At 40.3% G+C, this 15,064-nt stretch overlaps 1 non-coding gene across 1 annotated transcript; it reads left to right on the top strand.

Moving 5' to 3' along the window:
• The first annotated feature begins 14,652 nt into the window (after window positions 1–14,652).
• Window positions 14,653–14,724, top strand: TRNAT-GGU (transfer RNA threonine (anticodon GGU)). The gene has a single exon. It is a non-coding gene; the product is annotated as a tRNA-Thr (tRNA).
• Window positions 14,725–15,064: the final 340 nt, after the last annotated feature.

Below are 15,064 nucleotides of genomic sequence, written 5' to 3'. Positions count from 1 at the left end.
AAGCAATAGGGAGTGAAGGAAGTCAAAAAATCATCTGTGTGATCATACCAAGGGGTTGTATTGACCCTAGTGTATGGCTTATAGCCCCCCCCTCCATTTTTGTCGCCTGCGTTGCTGCCATGGACTCTTCTTCTTTTTTCCATCCCAAAAAAAACAGCCCCTCTATCACCTAAAAATTTGGGGAGTGGAGGCCCCAACGGTCACACCCCCTAAATTACAAGGCCCATTTACATTCCTTTCCTTTGGCCCTCCGCTTCGGGCACCGCCATTCGACTTTGTCCGGCGTCCTATTTAACTCACAAAAATTTCTGTCTGATCGACTCAAAGTCCCCGCCGCTGCTGGGCACTTCCAAAAGTCCCATCTGACACTCCAAAAAATTGTGAAAATTCTGCAATCGTTGCTTGGTGGGTCTTTAAAGAAGTTTTGATACTCGTCTGTTACTTGCCACTTAAAATTGACCCAATTGCCTCTGCCGCCTTCGACTAAGTTCAATTTTCCCCTGAAATTCAATTTTTTTGGCAAATTTTGAGCACTTTCCTGGGTAAAAATCCATTGCTCATTGGCGACCACGAGATAGGGCAACTCAGCCCGTCGAATCCCACGAACAAATCTGCACATCAACACAACCACAAAGAGCATCAAGCTAATATAGAAAATACTCAACAAAAATAAGGAACAGGAAGAAGCAAGTTGGCAAGCAAAACTAGGTGAAGAGGCACAATATCTCATGAGCATGTAGTGACATAATGAGGAGGTAGCCAAGCTATATGAAGAGTTGCAAGGAGATATGAAAAATGTCCTGGATGCCACGAAGGAGCTAGGGGTAGCAAGAGAAGAGAGGGCACGAAGACATTAAGAAGAGGAATGCCCTAGACTTGGAGGAATAGGAGAGATTGGAAAGGGAAATTGAATGCTTGGAGGAAGAGAAAGAAGAAGCCATTGAATAAGCAACCCAAGGGTTGCAAGAAGAGCTAGAGAACCTAGAGTAGGAGGTGGAAGAGATAAAAACCATCACTGAATGTGAAAGACAACGACATGAAGGAAGGCAAGAAGCCCACGCGCAGAAGAATGAAGATTTGTCTAAAAGGATGTCAAAAACTTCCATGCAACTCATTGTGGTGCAGCAAGCCCAGAAGATAGCCAAGGAGCTACAGAACAAGAAAAAAACACACATGCTAGAATTATGGAATAAACAATAGCATGTGGTAATGATGTTGGCTCAAAGCATGGAGAAGGGAAAGAAGGAATTAGAAGAGAGAGCCAAACTATGGGAAAAGCACAACTTCAAATGGGTGCAAGGACTTACCGAGTGCTTGGCCATAGCAGAATGTGAGCAGATGTTGGCATAGGCCAAAAGAACTAAAGCTACAGAAGCAAGTTCAAATGCGCAACAACAAGCCTTCTTAAGCATAGTGCTCCATGTAACACAAGTGGATAGCGAGGATTCTGTGGAGAGGATGAGAAGGAGGTTAGAGATGACCACTAGGGCTCTGAAGTACGGCTTGCAAGAGCATGCTCTTCCAACCGGCACTGGCTTAACAAGAAAAGAACAATGCCAGTATTTGAGGCAAGTTGGCCTCTCCACCTCTGATGAGCTGAAGAAGCTAGGTTTTGAAGAGCAGGAGCAGTCGCATCTACCCCCAGCTCTGACCCCACAAGAGCAACTACTAGAGGAAGGGCCGGACTTCGAGCATGAGCTAGAAGAAGAGCAACATGCCTGAGAGCTTAGCCCAACACTACCAAATGTGCCTCAAGAAGATCCAAAAGGCAGCCAAGTACCCGAGTGCATCATTGCAGCTAAGAGAAGTAGACCAGAATTGGTGGAGCAAATGTAGCAGAGAGCTAGAGCACAACCCCAATAGTTTCCTGGAGAGCCCGTGCCACAGTGCAAGGATTGCTATCCCGTCAACTGGCCCAGGGAACTAATTATTTGGGAGCAATGAGAACTCTAAACCTGGCCCTTTGAGCTATCATTCCTCTACCCATGGGCCTCCCTAGACCGAGTCCTACCAGTGAAAGTAGTGGACAACATAATTCAAATGGCCAACAACTTAGTGAATTGATGGGTCAAGGAGCGGTGCATAGTTCTCACTCAATGGAGGCAGGAGGTCCCACGCTACCGGCAAGACAAGGTGCACCAGATTCCCAAGCCAATCCAAGTCTACTATGAAGCACAACCCAATTTGCGAAGAAGGATCTGGGATACAAACCTTGATGCATGGATGGCATTCTGTGGCACACTCCCTGAAGAAAGGAATGATCCTATCTGCATGCCCTACCCTCGCAGGCACGGAGTGCATAGCAATAGGGAGGAGCATGGTAGGCATGACTTTCCCTAGATCTACAATGCCAATGTAGAGAATCTCGAGGAGTGCCTAACCTTCAAGGTAGGAGACATCCGTCCATCAATCACGCACTTCCTCGAGAATTTCTCATCTTGTTCAAACCCCGCTTTTATCACAACTTGTAATTATCTTAGGACTATTAGGTTTCTACTTGTAAAGAAGCTAATTCCCATAGGAAGCCATTAAACTAAAAATACAAGAAATAGAGTAAAATGCCAAGAAACCATAACCAAGGTGGCTAAGCATGAAATGATATTACCAATATTGGCTGAGAATCAAATGATGAGTGGCTACAGCATGGTATGCACCCCAAGCTATGGTGGCCAAGAGAATTCACCCTCTTAGATGGTGGGAGGTTGAGACCTTAAACATGTAATGTTGTAAAATGGCAAAAAGATGCTAGGCTAGTTACAACTTAGCCTTTTATACTTCCTAGTAGGCTAAATATTGGCTAAGGCATTTAGGCACTTTTACCCTATTACAAGCTATCTTGGCCTAGAAGATCTTTGCCCTCCTCAAAGCTTAATTTAGGAACAAGATACAAGGATGAGTATAAGAATAGCTTGAAATAAATGAATTCATGTTGAAATAGGAGTCCATTCTAAAGAAGACCAAATAAGTCGATGAAGAAAGACCATGTAAATGGAACAAACTGTTGTAGACTGTGCAAAATAGGCTATAGTACAAATCTCGCCATATCTTGAAGTAGAAGTATCCAATTTTCATGTGTGAGATATAGAAATGTAGAGGACAATATGTAGTATCCAGGATGCTATCAAAATCAAATTTGATTAAGATAAAGCATTTAACTTTAGAACATAAATTTATTACAACAAGCTGATTATTGTTCAGCGAATGAACTATCCTCTTGAAGAAGCCATGGAAATTGTTTCAAATAGGAAGCATGTTGCCAAGAAGGTTCTTCCATAGGCAAACCCTTCCACTTAATAAGATACTCCACAAGAGCTCGACTCCTTAGAAATTTCTCCCTCTTACCAATAATCTTTTCAGGTTCATATATGATCAAACCATCTTCATCAAGGAGAAGTAGCTCTTCAAGAACTTGGATTTCATGGCCAACATACTTCTTGAGCTGAGATACATGAAAGACATTGTGGATGCATGTAGTTGAAGGTAAATCAAGTTGATAGGAAAAATCCCCAACTCTCTTAACTATTTGGTATGGACCATAATACCTATAAGCAAGTTTATTATGTCCTACCTTAAGAGAAGCATAATGGAATTTTGAAACCTTCAAGAAAACCCGTTCACCTTTATCAAACTCCACGTGTCTTCTTTTCTCATCCTCATAGGACTTCATTGTCTCTTGAGCTTTTCCAATGTTGTCCTTACATTGCTTCATAAGAGCCTCCATCTTCTCTAACTCTTCACGAGAATTAGGATTTACATCATCATAAACAATGTAGAAGGCACTCAAACCTTGTAACCAAATAATGCTTCAAAAGGAGACATTCCAATACTCATGTGATGAGTATTATTATAACAAAATTCTGCAAGATGAAGCCAATGGTCCCATGCACTTTGTGCATCATGGTGGCAAAAATTATGCAAATAAACTTCTAGCCATTTTTTCACTCTTTCAGTTTGCTCATCCGTTTGTGGATGATAAGTTGTACTAGGAGTCAAAATAGTCCCCATAGAAGAGAACAAACTCCTCCAAAAGCTGCCCATAAACTTAGTGTCGCAATCAAACACAATCTTCATTGGCATTCCATGAAGCTTAAAGACACATTCCATAAACTGATCATAGCCACTTGCTTTGCTGTAAATTGAGCCTTTGTTGGGATGAAATGGGTTGATTTAGTCAACCAGTCTACCACCACATAAATGATATTCCACCCGTGCTTTCTTGTAGGCAATCCCGTTATGAAATCCATGCTAATATCAATCCACTTCCCATGAGGAATAGGTAGTGGATGAAGCAAACCACTATGTAGAAGTGTGAAATCCTTATTTTGTTGACATGGAAGACAACTCATAGTATAGTCATTAACATCTCTCCAAATCCCTTTCCAATAAAAGCTCTTATAAATGTTATCAAATGTTTTGAACGAACCACGATGTCCCACTAAAGGCGAAGAGTGCATCTCTTGCAAAATGTGGTCTTTGAAAGATGATTGAGGAGTCAAGAAAACCCATCCTTGATACCATAGAAGACCATTATGCCACTTATAATTTGAATACTCTTCTCCTTTGCCTTGCTAAAATTCCTTCATCATTTTGGGTGCTTGCTCATCAAGAAAATATTATTCTTGAATGTCATGGATCTAATCCTTATACACGGTTGAAATGGTAGAGATAGAACATGCCCACCACATTGTCTTTTCCAACCATATAAGATATCTCAAAGTCATATCCTTGAAGAGTAACTAACCATCTTTGTTGCTTGGGAGACAAATTGGTTGTTGTGAAAGGAAGTATTTCACCAATACAATTATCACTTTTGACCTTGAAATGGCTGCCATAGATGTAATGATGCCACTTTTTAATAGCATGAATATTGCTAACATCTCTTGCTCATAAACATATAATTGACACTCCTTGTCATCATGCTTTCATCTCTCATAAGCTATGGCTCCATGGTCTTGATATAAAATAGCCCCAATTCCTCTTCCACTAGCATCCGCACATATGATAAATGCATTAGAGAAATCTAGGCATACAAGGATAGGTGCTGAAATTAAGAGAGATTCTAGCTCATTAAAACTTTGATCGATAATGGAGACCCAAAAGAAAGCCTCCTTTTTTAGTCTATCCGTCAATGGAGCCGTCACATGAGCATAATTCTTGATGAGCCTCCTATAGAAGGATGATAACCCAAGGAATCCTCTCAAAGAGGTTGCATTCGTATGAGTAGGCCATTCTTTAACACATTTTACCTGATTGGGATTCACAATAATGCCTTGCTCTCCCACAACATGACCTAAGTATTCAACTTCATCTTCCATGAAAGAATACTTTTTCATCCTGGCAAAGAGTGTATCTCTTCATAATGTGTCAAAGAGCTCTCGTATATGCTTCAAATGCTCATCCTTGGATTTGCTATAGATAAGGATATCATCAAAGAAAAAAATGACTACTTTGAACAAGAAGGGCTACAATATTTTATTCATGAGGGCTTGAAAGGTAGCGAGTGCATTGGAAAGTCCAAATGGCATAACCAAGAAGTGGTATAACCCTCTTTCAGTCCTAAAAGCTGTTTTAAACTCATCTCCTTCCTTCATTCAAATTTGATGATAACTCGATTGAATATCTATTTTGGTGAAGACCTTTGCATCTTTAAGCTCATCCAAAAGATCATCAATTTGGAGAATAGGATACCTATTCTTGACTGTTGACTTGTTTAAATCCCGATAATCAATACACATGCAAAATGATGCATCCTTCTTCTTGACTAAGAGCACGGGAGAGGAAAATGGTGATTGACTTTGCTAAATTAAACCCATTTGTAGCAATTCTTTGACTTGTCACTCCACTTCTTCCCTTTCAAACTTGGACAAGCAATAGGGAGGTTTGTTGATGGGCTTGTGTTGGGCAACAAATCAATAGGATGGCCAACCTCTCGCTTTGGAGTAAAGATGATGGTGGTTGAAATAAATCATTGTATTCCTCTAATAGCTCTTCCAATCTTGGATCCCTTTTATTTGAGGAAAAAGATGGTTGATTTGATAATTTCTCTTCATCTACTTTCGCAAGTAAAAGAGTGAAGATGCATGACTTGGCATTGATTTCTTTTTGCAATTTTGTTATGGAGATGAGTTCTATTTTTGTGGTCTATGCCTTTCAATTCTATGTATTGTCAATTAAATCCCGTTTGCATTTTGCTCCAAATCTAAAGTGAATTTGCCAAGTGTCTTCGGTCAATTATATCCAATATAACAATGTCAATAGGTCCCATATCCGAAGTGATCAATTCTAATTGTGTTGTGTAAGAGGGCAAGAGCTCAATTGAAGTATATGGGCACACTTCTTTACTAGACTCATGTACACCATTGGCAACTTGTATCCGCAAGAAAGAATCCATATTAATGGTTGGGTAGCAACTTCAGCCCATTCAAAGATTTGGTGTTGACGAAGCTATGAGTGCTTCCCATATCCACTAAAATATATGCAACCTTGCCATTAATGAAGCCTTTGAGTCTAACTGCATTTTCCCCTTTGCAACCGGTCCATGCATCATGTGAGATGGTACACAATGAAGCATGAGAATCATGAGTGCCACCTAGATCAAATGGAAATCCATCCATGGAATCATTTGAGATGGTACACAAGGAAGCATGAGAATCATGAGTTCCACCTAGATCAAATGGAAATCCATCCATGGGATCATGGAATCCGTCACATCGATGACATGCTCTTCTTCATGAATCTCTTCAACCATTGGGTATGCATCAATATGCAATAAATTTCCCTCTTTATCTTCTTCTTCTTCAACTTCCACATCTTGAGTGATCACCATATTAATTTTTGAGTTCTTAGCTTTATCTTATGACCACTTCTCCCCACATTTGAAGCATAATCCTTTTGCATCCATTTCTCTAAGCTTATTGTGAGAAAGGAAGTTGCTATTAGAACTGTTTTGGGACGACAGTTTAGGAGCATTTTCAACTCTTAAAAAATTTCCTCTTGTCTCAACCACATTTTTGAAAGTTTTCCCATGTTTCTGTGCATATTTCCACCCTATTTAAAGGTATAAACAATGGAAAAAGTTGGCACTTTGCTATTATAATTGTTTTGATTGTTATAGCCCCTGTTTTCTTCCTTAAAAGAGTCTCTTGATTAGCTGAAAACTTGCCCATATTTTGTAGGTTGATTGAAAATATTATTGCCCATAATTTTTTGCTAGAAATTTCCCACATCTCTCTTGTACTTCAAGGAGTATCTTTCATCCAATTGTATGGCCTTGAAAGGTGAGAAAGATTGAAGCTTGCTTGGAAGAGCTATGGCGGGAGAGCAAGAGCAAGAAAGAGAGAGAGACCAAATGGAAACTCCAACAGCCACAATGTGTGACTGGCCTTCCTTTTTTCAAATAGTCACTAAAAGAATAAAGAATAAAGTGATGGTGATGGGTGCCCGTCACCTGCAGTGTGCAGGTGGCAGTACTGTCAGTGTAGTAATACAGGGGCGACTAAGCAAAGGCACCTTTACCCCCAACAATCTCCCACTTAAAGGCAAATATGCCCCAATGAGGAGTGAAAAGAAAAAAAAGAAAAAAGAGTACAATGTACACATGTACAATAGGATGAGGAAAAAAATCATCTCATCCAATGCCCATCAATCTCTTATGGAAGGAAAAGCACTCAGAAATGAGGCTTTTTGTGAGCAGATCTGCAAGATTTTTGTCAATGGAGATCTTGACAAGGTCAACAGACTTGTCCTCCACGACCCCACGTATGAAGTGATACCTCATCTCAATGTGTTTCATCTTTGCATGGAAGATCGGATTCTTGGCTAGCTGAATAGCGCTCATAGAATCAATCCCAAGGTCATGAACCAAACATCCCAACCATATGGCCTCCTTGCAAGCCTTAGTGGCTACAACATACTCGGTCTCAGTGGTAGAGAGTTGTACACTTTTGAACCCTGGACATCCAAGAGACAGCACCTCCAGCATATGTGAATACATAGTCAGAAGTGGACTTCCTACTATCTGCATGTCCTACATAATTGGAGTCTGTGTACCCCACAACTGTTGTATCTTGGCTGCCATAGCAAATACATATATATGTTATTCCTTTCAGGCATCTCATGATACCCTTCATGGCATCCCAATGTTTCTTGCCACATGTAGCCATATAGCGTGCCACAACACCAACTACAAAGGAAATATCTAGATGAGTGGCTATCATGGCATACATCAAACTGCCCACGACAGATGCATAAGGGATCTTGGACATTTCAACCCTCTGCTCATCTGTCTGTGGACCATCCACGGACAATCGGCTTATGAGACCTTCACATAAGAAGATAATGGACAATCAATAGGCTTAATGTCCTACATGCAGAAACACTCAAGGACTTTATGAATGTGCTCCCTCTATGAGAGGTAGAGTAGTCCCTGATGCCTATCTCACTTAATGCGCATACCAAGAATGTGAGAGGCATGTCCCAAATCCTTCATCTCAAAGCTCTTCTTCAGCTAAGATTTAAGAGCATCCAGCTCATCATGAGCTTTCCTTGCTATCAGCATATCATCCACATAAAATACTAAAATAAGCAATGAGCTATCACATGCTTTCTTTGTGTAAAGACACAAATCCATAGCACTCATGTTGTAGCCTTGTGACTGCATAAAGCCATCAAACTTATGATATCACTCCCTAGGTGCATGCTTCAAGCCATAAAGACTTTTCTTCAACTTGCACACTAGGTGCTCCCTACCAGGTTCTGCAAAGCCCTTAGGCTACTCCACGTATATCTCATCATGCAAATCCCCATGCAAGAATGTAGACTTGACTCCATCTGATACATGTCCAAGAGAAGCTACGCAACTAAAGCCAACAACTAAGGCCAAAACCAATCGTAGGGTGGTCATCTTGACCACAGGAGAAAAGTTCATCAAATTCAACTCTATACTCTTATTTAAAACCCTTAGCAACAAGTTTTACCTTATAAGCTATCTTGGAGTGCCCAGGGGTACATTTCAGCTTGTACACCCATTTGCATGGCAAATCCTTCTTGCCATGAGGCAATGCAACCAAATCCCAAGTCATATTCTTATGCGCAAGGAGTCCATCTTAAACTGCATAGCCCTCTCCCAAGAGTGACTATCACCCCTACACATAGCCTCATCATAGGTGAGAGGCTCTCCTACATCTATAACCAAGACATAATGCATTGAGGGCTCAAATATTTCAAGTGGATATCTACCTCTAGTAGACCTCTTACTGCAGGCTCTGCTGCCTATCCAACACCCTGGTCATGTGTACCAATTGTTGTTGCAGGCTGTCTAACTGGCTGTGCAAGAGCAAGTGGCTTCTCCTAGAATATAGCCATGTTTATCTCTACCACCTTCTCAGGCTACTGATACATCTTGTCTTCATGAAAGACTACATCATGGCTACGGATGACTTTCCATTCCTGGGGATCCTAGAGGCGATAACCCATCTTGCCTACATCTCCATAGCCAAGGCAAATGCATTTGACTCTCTTAAGATTCAACTTACTTTGCTTGTCCTTAGGCACATGGCAAAACGCCTCACATCCAAATACATGTAGATGCGCATAAGACAGAGGTTTCCCAGTCCATACCTCCTTTGCAACCTGGAAATCAAAACCACTAGAAGGTGATCTATTGAGATGACATGCACAACTATATTGACCACCTCAACCCAAAAGCTTTGTGGTAGGCTTGCATGGCTAAGCATAATGTGTACACACTCTTGGATGGTTCTATTCATCCGCTCAGCCAAACCATTCTGGGGCGGGGTATAGGGGGCGGTCAACTTACGCTTAATACCCCTCTCATCACATAGCTGCTCAAATGCACATGACACATATTCTCCCCCATTGTCAATCCTAAGGCATTTTAGCCTATGCCCAATCTGGTTCTCAACCAATGCAAGCCATCTCTGAAACACAGCCAAGACATCAGATTTGAGCTTAATGGTGTAAGCCCAGACTTTATGTGGAAAAATGTCAATGAACGCCACAAAATACTTTTCATCACCCATAGACTGACAAGGCATGGGTCCATAGACATCCGAATATACCAATGCCAAGGGCTCACTCATGTGTGTCCAACCATACTTCTTTTGTGTATTCCTAGACTGTCTGCCATAAAGACAATGCTCACATGAATCAAAACATGCATAGTCAAGGGGTGGTAAATATTGCAAACTAGAAAGCATTTTCATTCCCTTCAAAGAAATATGGCCCAAATGGGCATGCCAAAGAGATACATGTGGGATGGAACCCATTGACAAAACATGGTCAACAAAGGACCCATCAACTACAAGAGGATAGAGGCTACCAGCCTTGGCACCTCTAGCAAGCACAAGTCTACCATGTGTGAACTTCCAAGCAGAATCCCCAAATAAAACATGAAACCCAACATCATCAAGCTGACATCTTGCAGACATAAAACTGTGTGTAAGCGCAAGTACATGACGCACATCCTGTAATAGAAAAGTATTGCCAATAGAGAACTGCAGTCGTACATCCCCAATGCCAACAATAGCAAGTGACTTGTTATCACCCAAGTGAACTGAACCAGAGACAGTGCGGTAGGAATGAAACCACTCAGGGCATGGTGTAACATGAAATGAAGCACTAGAATCCAAAAGCTAGCACTACGCATACATAGAGTGAACCTCGGTCAATGGCGTAGCATCACAAGAACTAGCTGCAAGTATGTACGCCCCATCGGAGTCATCAGTCTGCATGACATTTATCTCCTCGATTTCCACACTGGATTTCGTAGGCATAATGTTGTGATGGATGACTCTTCTTGTACTTTGTCTTTTCCCTTCTCTTTGCGCTTCTCATTGCGCAACTCATGACACTGTGGACGTATGTGACCCTTCTTGCCGCAATGATGGCATGTCACATTAGCATTTATTCCAAGAGACTTGCTGCGCAACTTACCACGTGAATTAGACCTAGACTTTTGAGAGTCTCTACCATGTCCATACCCATTGTCATTCTTTCCATTACCATCTTTGCCTCTAACAATCAAAGCATGTGACACACAAGGGGCATCCAAGTTCTTAAGGTTGATCTCTTACTACAGAAGAGCACTCTCTACATTAAGAAAGTTTAAAATAGTAGTAGGAGCACATAAGGAAGTGCGCAATACATCCCATGACTCACTCAAAGTCCCATGCAAGAATAATGGAGTAACCTCATCATTAAAGGTAATGCCTTGTGAAGTCAAGTTCTTGAGAATAGCATGGAACTAGCTCAAATGAGTAAACATTGTCATATTCTCCTTCATATGCAGGTCCATAAGTTGCTTCAACCAATACATTTGACTTATCAGACTTTTCTTGTCATAGAGGTTCTTGATCTTATCCCAAAGCTACCAATTCTGTGCTTCCTCAACCACATTGTAATGCATCTGTTCATCAGTGAGAGACAAGATGAGGGTGGACTTGCATAGCTCGTCAAGCTCATCCCATTCATCATCAGTCATAGTTTCAGGTTGCTCGCCATGCATCCTTAGTGACTTGATTCTACACCAATACCTGCCAAACTTGGCTCTTCCAATAGGCATAATTTGTACCATCAAGCTTAACGATATTGAAGATAGCACTATCAATGGAAGAAGATGTCATATTGCAGACCAAAATGGTGCAAATAGTTCAAAATTGCTTGTTGTTTTCTAATGTAAATAGCCAAAATACTACCAAAACCAAGGCATGTTGAGATATTTGCAATCACACCTATTGTAGCCTCTTTGTATGAGGCAGTTCTGGGCTTAGGACATGCAGGCAAACTGAATCCCATATACACAGAGAGGAAAACTGTAGCCATCCAACAACCATAAAGCATTGTACTTGACTACCACTTTTGATATAGAATGAATACAATGTCATGATGCTTTGTACTTTTAGTTAAGTGTCTTGTCTTTGTCAAAGCTACACAAGATTTTGTTTATGAGTCCAAGCTTCCATCTTGGAACCTAATTCACTTGTGTAATAGTTGTGGTCTTCAGTCAATGTCATCATGAGTTTAGTCTATGCTTACAAGCTGCCATAGCCATGCTCTAGATCCGAATATTGCACATGGTATCAGAGCTAAGCTAAGCATGGCCCAACTCTCCTTTCACTCCTCTCAGCTACTTTCCATCTCTACTCAGCTCAGTTTGAGTGTTGGACCCTATCTCCAACTTCATTTGCATTCCTACCTTCAATGAAGCTTCCATGGCAGCCATAGCCAGTATCACCCTATCAGCTTGAAGCTTTTATATCTCTCTCCACAGGCCAAATCTCTCTAAACTTCCTTCTGGAGAAGTGTTTCTCTACTTCAAGAGCTCCTCCTTGGCACCTCAATCATTGAAATTGGGCAAACATAGCTTCAGCATTGCCTCTTTTTAGAGTCACTGCAATAACTATGTCTGTGGACAACACCTACCTACCTTTGTTGGAGAAGCCATATCTCATCAACCATGCCATATCTCTTAAAGATTTCTTCTTGAGATTGTTCTTTAGGTCAAGGCACAACTTGTTGGCACAAAAATCAAGGAGATTGATGCACACCATACTCGGCATTTGCATTTTTCCAAATTTGGGTGCAGTTTTGACAGTGACTACTTTGAAGGCTTAGATCTCTCAACTCGGGCAAGATGAGTACAAACCCTCTTAAGGAGAGTTAGAACCATTAGTGAGGGTCCTGTATCTCAAAGGGTTTGAGAAGACTCGACTTGTGGAGCTCGTGGGAGCTCATTTACCAGTCATTGGTCCCTGTTTGATAGGACAGTCATAGCCACTTACCTTCAAGCTCATTTTTCCTTCATTTTCTCTCTCCTGCCACTTAAACCAAGCCAAGGCCACTCTAATCTGAAGTTTTCAGCAATTATTCAACCATCAAATTAGAAAGGAGGGGAAGCTATGAAGATTTTTTTAAGATCATCAAGTCAAACTCAAGCAACAAACATCAAATTTCAAACTAGTATCTTTTGATACTTCAATGCCATTGCTTGTGTCTTTTGTCACATGCAAAGATCAACTCATTGCTAGTTCGTCACAACTTATTAATGGTTACAACCCCTTCGGCATGAACAGTTTATCCGTTTGGGCATGGATGTTTCTTTTTTGTCATCTCGTTTGGGCTACTGGATTCATGTTTCTCATATCTTGGAGAGGATACTGGCAGGAATTGATTGAAACTCTAGCTTGGGCCCACGAGCGTACACCCCTGGCTAATTTGATACGATGGAAAGATAAACCAGTAGCTCTTTCAATCGTTCAAGCAAGATTAGTGGGATTGGCACATTTTTCTGTAGGTTACGTATTCACCTACGCCGCATTCCTCATTGCATCTACATCCAGTAAATTTGGTTAGATATCAAAAAAAAAAAAAAAAGATAGAGTGTTTCCATTTATGTATACTCGCTATTCTGCCGTTGCATTGAGCTTATCTTTGTTTTGAAAGAATCCAAGGGTAAGCTCAACCCGTCTCGTTCACGACTTGAACTTATTCTTGAGAAAAAAAAGTAGGATAGAAGGGAAAATTATGAATATAGTTGGTTCAATCCAAAATTTTATTTCAATATTTTTTATTCATTAATCATGGCAAAAAAGAGTCTTATTGAAAAACAGAAAAGGAAAGAGAAATTGGTAAAGAAGCATGATTGTGTTCGTCAGTCCATGAAACGGGAGATGAAAAAGAGTTCATCGATACAAAAGAAGTTGGAGATTCTAGAAATGTTGCGGTCCTTTCCGCGCAGCAGTATTCCCACTCGCTTACGTAATCGATGCTCGCTAACCGGACGACCTAGATCGAATTCTCGATATTTTGGGTTATCCAGGCACGTATTGCGTGAAATGGCACATGCTTGTTTGTTACCTGGTTTAAAAAAAGCAAGTTGGTGATTAAAGGGTAATCCTTCTTTACACTTCATACAGAGGAAATCCTTGAGGTAATTCAACAAGCCATTAGTCCCCTTCTCTATTTAGTATTTGACTCCTTCTCTATTTAGTATTTGACTCCTTCTCTATTTAGTATTTGACTAAGGAATTACTGATGTTCAATGTAATTATTGAAAAAAAATGTATAATAATTACATTGAAAAGGGGGTTAGCCACGCGGGGTAGAGCAGCCTGGTAGCTCGCAAGGCTCATAACCTTGAGGTCACGGGTTCAAATCCTGTCTCCGCAAAGGAATATGTTCATTCATCTTTGAAATAGTCCAATATGACCCTAATCCCTTCAATCCAATTCTTTTTCTCCGTTGATTTACCGAATTAAAGACCTATTTATTAAGAATTTCAAGAAACAATCAAAAAATCCTTTTAAATTAAACCCTTCTATGTACTTCTTTTAGGTTTCCATCTTGTAAATCAAAATAAAAACGCGAGAATTCGTCAATACTTTTTATGACGCTTAGTTGCTTCCTTTGTCATATCTTCTTCTTATCGTTGGAGACAAGGTTATATATCTTGGAAGAATTGGTGAAACATTCTTTTTGATATTCAATCAAAGAGTTTTCATTCAATTGTGTTTTACAAGGGAGAAAAAAGAATGGGGGGAGCCTTTCAATGAAAGGTTAAATTCAATTAATTGAAGTAGATAGTCTTGCTACAAGTGTTTTCCACTCTACATTTTCAATAATGCATATCTACAAGCCCTTTTAACTCAGTGGTAGAGTAATGCCATGGTAAGGCATAAGACATCGGTTCAAGTCCGATAAAGGGCTAATTGAACATCTACTGGCAGAATTAGATTCCAAGATTAGGTTCGGTTTATTATTTTGTTCCCCCAACCCGTCTTTATATATATATATATATATATTAATGAATATGTTATATCTTTTTTTTTTTACTGCTATGCGCTACAGGCACGACAATACTGCGTTTTTATAGATATCAATTCAACTTCTTTTTTTCTATAATCAATAGAATATGATTAATATCATAATGTAAAATTAATGACAAGGGTGGACTGCCAGGTAAACTAACCCCCCCCCATAAAATATTTTGAAGTGTTTTCAAAAATTCTTATTATAACTAATAAGAAAAAGATATGGTAATAATAAA

The sequence above is a fragment of the Lygodium microphyllum genome, chromosome 14 (assembly GCF_053477565.2).
Source record: "Lygodium microphyllum isolate KBCC chromosome 14, Lygodium_microphyllum_v1.1.10, whole genome shotgun sequence".
Lineage (NCBI taxonomy): Eukaryota > Viridiplantae > Streptophyta > Polypodiopsida > Schizaeales > Lygodiaceae > Lygodium > Lygodium microphyllum.
This window is presented reverse-complemented; position numbering and strand designations above follow the sequence as displayed.